Below are 8,364 nucleotides of genomic sequence, written 5' to 3' on the forward strand. Positions count from 1 at the left end.
TCCTCCGAGTCTGAAGATTTCTTCTAGCATTGAGAGCTAGTGGTGAAGATATTTATTTCCTTCCCCAGTGGAGCAAAATGTTGTTTTTCCCCTTTGTAGAGTTTCTTTTCCGGCAGATAGAAGGGAGTGTTTTGATTGGTGTACATCTAGTTGGTGGTTGTTCCCCATGGAGTTTTTACATCATTCCTTGATAAGTTTCCCCAGTAGAGTTTCTTCTCCGGCAGATCTTATTTAACCACCTGTCCCCGAGAGAGTTGATGGAAACTCCCCGACAGATTTTCTGCGTCTTCTGCATGTCAGGATTGTTTGTTCCAGGAAGACTTCTCCCGTGCAGAGTGTTATTTCTTGCAGTTGGAAGCTTTGACTTTGCTTATTCCCATATATGGTTAAAGTTTTCCCTTGTTTATTCTTATTCCAGAGATGATCCCCATCAGAGTTGAGTTCTCTGTTTGATTCTCTTTTTTCGCTGCTCTTGAATACATCTTCTTTGTATCCTCAGCGAGTGTAGCTTTGGGATAGGGTTTGATATCCCCGATGATTTATTTTCATCCTTCTCGGTTTGTTCCCTAGATGAGTTCTCCAGTGGGCTTCGCCCTTCTTGTCGAGATGTTTTCCGAATGTCTGTCCGTGATTCTTGGACTTGTTTGTGTTAGACATGTCTGTTCGTCAGCATTAATCATACACAAATCATGCATATACATGCATAATCATAGCATTGAAATATTCATGATTGCATTCTTTGCCATATATTGTTGCTTGTTATCTCCTGCTATTGGTGAAATTTTATTCCCTAAGCAGATGCTTGTGTCTGATCTCTCTATATAGATTCAGCCCCATAGGCAAAAAGTGTCTATCTTTTCTTCTTTTTTCCCCACTGAGTTATGTCCTCGTGGATGATTATTGTTTCAGTTTCCTCCCCAGTTGTATATCGGGATGGAATTACTCCCCTGAGTTATATCCTCATCGGGTTGAGTCTTGTTTGATTGTGTCTTCCTAGTTTGTTCCTAGATTGATTCCTTTCTTGTTATCCCCTGTAGTTCCCTGTGATTCAGTTGTTCAATTGCTCAATAACCAGTAATTGTTCATCCTTTCCCCAACGGATCTTGTGGCCTTCTACCCAGTAACCGGTAGTTGTAAGTCCTATTTCTATGGTTTTCTACCCAGTAACCGGTAGATGTAATCCCCTCTTTGTTGGTTATCTTTACTCAGTAACCGGTATTGATATTCTGTCGTTTTTGAGTATACCACCCAGTAACCGGTGATATATCTCTTGGATGATTGCTTTTGTCAGGTAATGTATCCCTAACGAGTCATCTTTCATTTACCCTTGTTTGGTAATGATTGTTTCTCCTTTTGATTGGTCATCATTTTTATACCCAGTAACCGGTATCTCGATGTCCTTTCTTTTCGGTCGATTTATCCTTTATTAACCCAGTAACCGATTGTGGATAATCTTCCATGCGAGTATGTTATCTACGTTTATAACGGTAATAGATAATATATCTCATGTGCTCTTCAGTCGAAGTCTTTTTCTTCCCCAGTCGAGTAAGATTTGTATTTCCTTGAGAAATCGAATGTTCATCCTGTAAATCGAGCTTGCTTTTTCAACCCTCATTTCGGATGATGAGTGTCTTAGATATGTTCCCAATTCACGCCTGGTTGGTCACCTATTATATACCCAGTAACCGGTATCCCTCGTGTTCCTTCCTTCTGCTCCCTATTATGACTTTTTGTCCCCTATGGAGTCAGATTTTCCTGAGTTGAGATGTGCCTTTTGGGTCCTCCTCAGATGTTTCAAATGATTGATATATTTCACCCTTATACCGGTCTTAGATATTCTTTCTCCCTGAGCGTGTTGTTCTCTCACCCAATAACCGATGTTTTGATAACATGTCTCTCTTTGAGTTTATTACTCAGTAGTCAGTAATATCTCGTTGTTTCTTCCTCAGTTGAGTCCTCTGTGGACATCTCCGTTTGAGTCCGGATTTTTATCCGATGTATCCTTTATGGATAGTTTTGTTGTATTGACATATTCCCCAATACATGCATCTTTGCGTCAGCTCGAGTATTTCCATTGATTTGTGTTACTCCTATGGATCTTCAGTTTCTCCCGATTTCATTTCCTTTGTGGCAATTATTCACCATGAAGATTTTATTTTGCATGCATACATTTGCATCATGAGGTCTCTTAGAGACCAAAATTCGTCTCTTTGTTATTATTTAAGCTCATTCTATCTCGTCGAGACGAAGATTTTTACCTTCATATCTCTGGCTAGAACGACCTTAAATAGGGGCATCTGTAAGACCCTAATTTTGACCCTAAGATCCCTCATGGCATCATGTTATTGCACAAGTGCATTGCCTCAAGGATCAGAGCATGTTTGGCTCCTTAACCCTAGGGTTGGGACTTGTTTGAGTGTTTTGAGACCACCAAGCATGCTTGTATTGTATATTGTTGCTTTTCTTATTTGATTACTAACCAAAAGCACAAAAATATGTCACTAACTCTTTTTGTTTTGAAGCTCAAGTGATCATGTGCTCCAATGCTCCTAGGAGGCTCCTAAGCCCAATGCAATGGCTAGATGAAGATGAGAAAAAGCATCACAATGGTCCAAAAAGCTCCTAATCATCATATATGTCTCCCAATTATCTCAATTTTCCAATTTGATCAAGATAACCCAAAGGGCTTGAAGATTGTTTCCCAAGGAAACCCTAATTTCACTGTGCTTTGACCGTGCCTTGCCCATGAAGCAATATCAACCTCTGATCAAATTTAATCAAGGGAAGTTCTTTCATTTATCATTTTATGCATATATGGGCCTATTTGAGGCCCCTCAATCGTTTATTCATCAAGATTGGATGTTTGGCCTTGAAAAGTTGACCAGTCAAGTCATCTGACTAAGTTGAGGATCAATGGGATATAACTTTTGATGTGTTTGTAAAATGAAGATGACCCCAAAATAAAAAATGTTCCGAAGAACCATATGAACAATTTTTATGTTCATCAAAAATCCATTTTAAGCTTGGAAGGTCATTATTAATTTCAAAACATTATAGGTCATTTTGAATGAAACCCTAATTTTGGGTCAACTTACCAAGGGCATAACTTCCTTAGTTTTTATGATTTTGAGGTAAGACCAAAGGAATTGGAAATCTTGAGATGTCTACTTCAAATTTTATTTTGGACAAAATTTCATAATCCTAAAATAAATACATGTGATAATGCAAAACATTATAGGCCATCTTGGACCTAATTCATTGAATTTGAAAAAGTACCCAACTTCAAATGCCCATAAATTTGTCATAGAAAATCTAAATGATTCAAACTTTGAGTATAGATTTACCATCTTGAAAAGATATACAACTTTGATGTTGGAGATGTTTTCATTTGAAGCTTTCATCAAGAAAACAGGAGGGTTTGATTAAGCTTGTTTTTGGGTGAAATTTTTCAAAGTGATTCGAACATGTTTTGTACTTGAATTTTCACAGCCATTTTTGATCAATTTTCACATGCCAAATGATTTTTTTCCCAACATGACCTTTGTTCCTCATTTCAAGAGCTTTCTAACCATTACTGACAATAGTCCATGGGGTTTACCATTGGTGAGTTTCAAATTCATTTCCATTTATGTGCATTTTGGTATTTTATGATGAAACTTGAATATGCAAGCTGTTTCATTCCAATGTGCACGTCCAAATGCATTTCATGTGAACTCAGCAAGTTGTTTCAGCCATCATTGGGCCTTCCACACGCCTACACAGGCCCATGCAATGCAAATTCAAATTCTCATGCACATGAAAGAAGCGTGTGATCAACCACATTCAACTATAAATAACACCTTCATGAGATTCATTTGCTAACCTTTTGGAGATCCCAAGTGCTGCAGAAGTGAAACCATAGCCATTACTAAAGGAATTAATCACTTTTCTTCAATTTTTCGAGCTTGAAATTCAGCATCATTAGCTGAGTTTTAAAGCCAAATTCCTTAGCCTATCACTTCCATTACATTCATAGATCAAAGAGGAGCAAGGATCTTGGAGGATTCGTGGCCAGAAGTTCATCAATTCAGAGGTATAATCTCATACTTTTTGGATCTAGAACTCTTAATTCAATGTAGCATTCTTGTGTTTCTGTGGTTTTCAAAAGTCCTCACACTTGAGGCAAGCTGTTGATGCTTTCAATTCTTCATTTCATGAGCAATCCGTGTGGACACCATGATTTTCCCCTTCATATTTCTCTCAATATAGGAAGAGTGAGGGAAATCCATTGGTACAATGATGATCTACATCACACGATCTTCATTTCCATGTCCTTGTTTTCCATTTTCATTAAAGTTTATTTTTCTGCAAATGTGGCCGGATTCTGTTGCTTCACCGAAGAAGACGGTGGTTTCCACAACCACCACCATGTGTCTTGCTCCTTGGCCATTGGATCTCCATTTCAGGATCTAATCGTGTGCATCCGTTTTGATTACTTCATTAATTCATGATGTAGCGCGTTTGACTTGTGTGCACCGTGTTTCCTCAGATCTCAGCCATTGCCTTGTGCCACGTCAATTAATGAAACGCATTTGAAGGGTGTGCATTTTCCGTTTATTCCATTTTCTTTTTATTTTTTGTTAATTCCTTTTATTTTCAAAAATTCATTAAAAATTCATTTGAAGTCAGAAAAATATGAGACCAATTCCAAAAAAATTCTTGAAAAATCTAGTTTCATATTATGATTTTTAATTATTTTTGTGATTTCATTTGATATTTTTTTTATGAATTACTTGGTTTGTAATGCTTTTAATTCATTTTAAAATACTTTGACTTTTAAAAAATACAAAAATATTTTCATAGCATCTATGGATCATGATAAATCAATGAAAAATAATCTCACCAATTTCTTGTTTGTTTTGAGATTATTTGAGATTTTAATTCATATTATGCTATTTTTGGTTGTTTTTAATTGATTTTAAATACTTTCTGGTTTCAAAAATTTGTGAGAAAATTAGTCAAAGCTTGTTTGACTATGTTGAACCTATGAGAATTTAATTGGAATTTTTGAAGTTGCTTTGAATTGAATTTGAGGTTCAACCTTATTTGTTTATTTTTTATTTGTATTTTCTTTTAATTCAAAAAATACCAAAAAAATATTGTTGACTTCTTGATTTGTTATTTTCATTTCTCTTCTGTTTGGTGTTAATCCATGTCGATTTGATTCAAATTTGATCAATTGGAATTGGTTATTATCTTCGTTACTCCTTGTCACACCCCAATTTTGACCCTGAATCGTTGATTCAATAAATTCATATTAGTTATTGCATCTTTGCATAACATACCATGCATTCCATACCGCATAGTGCCTAGAATATCAGTAGAAATATTTTTTTTTATTTACAAGCAAACCGGTTGAATTAATTGACAAAGATCCGTCAAAACAGTAGACGAAAAAATTTCTAAATAAGGCATGCAGACATCAGTTTTATTAATCTACGTTTCTCATAGTTTAATCTGACGTGCTCAATTTAGTTTTTGGCTAATTTTTAACCGGTCAGAATTTATTTCGAAATTAAAAGAAACGCTGTATTTTTCCAATAAGTTTATTTCACACTGATCATTTTGGTGCATTCATTTTATTTTTTCAGGGCATTTTCGCGCTTAAATTTTATTCCATTTTGAGCCGATTTATTTCTTTCTTTATCAAAACGTTTAGAAAAATAAATAGAGTTAATCCTCTTGCCATTTTTTATTTTAATTTTATTTGTTTAAATTTATTGCATTTATTTGTTGTAAAAATTATATTAATAATATGTTGTACTTGCCATTTTTTTAATTTAATTTAATTTGTTTAACTTTATTGCATTTATTTGTTGTAAGAATCATATTAATAATATGTTGTACTTTTTTATTGTGTAAAAAGAGGGATGAGGCATACAAAAATACTATACATGGTACCTTACTTTTGGGGGATAGAGAAAATCAGTCCATAAAATTGGAAGTTTATGTGACCCTAGAAGAGATTTGGGACCTTGTGATCAGGAATCAAAAAAAGGTGCTATTGACTTGTTTTCAAAATAAGAATAAAAAATTTGAATTTTTAAAAGGACTCTTGCAATTCATGAAGAAAGGGACGACAACACAGTAGGGAGTCCAACATATATATGGCTTTTTCTCAAACAGTGTGGGGGGATAAAAAAAACCATTTTTTACTCATTGTTTTGTCTAAGGAATTCAGACTCCCTCCTGTGAGAAAAGAAGAATTGTATTCATTTATACTCCAGGTTTGGTCTTCACACAACAGCCGGGTATTATCTCTATTCATTCTTTTTTATATATACTCTTTTTCAACTTTTCGTTTGTGAGGAGAGGGCACTTTCCAAACACCCTCATGTATGTTTTTTTCTTGCACATAACAACACTTGAGCACAACAAAAACACCACCCTCGAAATCATGATTTCACCGCTTTCTATTTACTTTATCTCCATGTCGGTATGCAAACAAAATCAGAAGCACCAAAGCCAATGGTAATTGGATATGGAACACATCCGTTTTCTTCTTTTTATTTCATTGAGTCTCTTGAAAACCACTCACTCTACATACATCTTCACAGCCACCAAACAACATCTTTACACCAGAAAAACCCAAGCTTTGCACTACTACCGTGTGACCATCAGCCATGACTACAATGGACATTAAACTCTCACAAAAATGCAACCCTCAAACCTGCATGAACTCCACCGCTCCCTTCCATTTTTTTGACCTTAACACACCTTAACCACCTTGCGTCCCCCCGACAATGTTAACAGTCATCCACAACTTCGCTCCACCGTGACAGCCTCTTCAATAATGATCACACATCTCTGTTCTAAACCGCCACCGAAATCCAACAACTCACACTACCCGACAGCGATGTGTCACCATCATCATTTTCTTCAAACTGACCGCAAGCCGCTCATCCAAACTTAATTCACCATACGACCAAACTCTTCACGCCGCATTGAGAGAACCTGAGAACCCTAATCACAAAAACCCAGTACATCAGTAACAAACCTGAGAAACCAAATCGTCAAAAACCCAGTACATCAGTAACAAAACTGAGAAACCAAATCGTCAAAAAATAGTACGTCAGTAACCAACCTGAGAAACCAAATCGCAAAAAAAAACAGTACATCAGTAACAAACCTTAGAAACCAAATCGCAAAAAACCAGTTCACCAGTAACCAATATCCTTCGAAATCGCTAAGGGCCACGCCGTACCAGTCAACATCGCGTATGAGCCTTCCTCTAAAACTTTCTAAACCGCGTGATACCGTTCCTCCACCACCGCTACGATCTTTCGAAAACGAACAGTAACGCGTCGCCGTCGTTGCCTTCCTCGAATCGATTGCGAGCCACCCGTTGGAACCTATGCCATAGCCTCCACCACCGTAAACCTCCCTTCATCGCCGCTAGTTCATCGTCGGTTTAAACAAAGTGAGAAAGAGTGTATTTGTGTGTGAGAAAAGGGTTTGAGGCTTCTATCGTTCACCCAATCTGCTTTGGATGCATTTCATTTTTATCTTAATAATTTTTCCACGTGTCAACGAGCCATTAGTCCACTTTGAAATTTGAAATTGTATTGGTCTCTTTAGCGATGCAACCTACCACTCTCTCAGCATATTTGTTTCAAATATTTATTTATCTTTTTTTTCATTTATTTGATTTTATTTTACTATGATTTAGAAGTTTGTTTGGGCCTTGGGCTAGTATTTTGTGATGTTGATACCTACTTGTTTCTAATTATACCCCTTACTTGTTTTCCCCTTTTATTTTATTTTCACCTTTTGTTGTTGATTTAGATTAGTAATTAGTTAATTGTTTTTGTTTAATTGATTAATCGATTATGATTTTAATTTACTATTTGCGTTTTTGAATGGGTTTATTTGATTGTTCATTTAAGCGATTTCAGCGTGTTTAATTAATTAATTAGGTAGTCCATGTTCATACTTTCACATACGTAAATAATCATGCTCAACATCTTACTAACATTTTAACTTCGCTAACACTCCAAATCATTTCCAACTTTTCTTCATTTCAAACCATTTTCGGTGTAAATATTCAAGCGTATTTTTCTAAATAAAATCTGAAGGAAAAGATTACCTGGATGGGATACTCAGTTGTAATTCCGAATATTAGGCTCAAGCTGTAAGAGTTTGTATGCCAAAAAATATTCGTCCTCCCTTCAAAATACTCCAATATTCAAACCATTTTCGTAAGCAAGTTGGAAGAAAAAGATACTCTGGATGGAATATCCAGTCGTAATCCCGAATGCTAGGCCCAAGTTGTAAGAGCTTGTAAGCCATAAGTGTTCGTCTTCCCTCCAAAGCACTTGTAAATAT

The 8,364-nt window shown here is 36.0% G+C and overlaps 1 long non-coding RNA gene across 1 annotated transcript; it reads right to left on the minus strand.

Annotated features, from left to right (window-relative positions):
* Window positions 1–6,100: 6,100 nt before the first annotated feature.
* Window positions 6,101–7,632, minus strand: LOC127106762 (uncharacterized). The gene is made up of 2 exons (XR_007795484.1): window positions 7,169–7,632; window positions 6,101–7,002 (listed from the first exon to the last, which is right to left on the minus strand). It is a non-coding gene; the product is annotated as an uncharacterized LOC127106762 (long non-coding RNA).
* Between the last annotated feature and the right edge of the window lie 732 nt (window positions 7,633–8,364).

This window comes from Lathyrus oleraceus, chromosome 7, assembly GCF_024323335.1.
Source record: "Lathyrus oleraceus cultivar Zhongwan6 chromosome 7, CAAS_Psat_ZW6_1.0, whole genome shotgun sequence".
Lineage (NCBI taxonomy): Eukaryota > Viridiplantae > Streptophyta > Magnoliopsida > Fabales > Fabaceae > Lathyrus > Lathyrus oleraceus.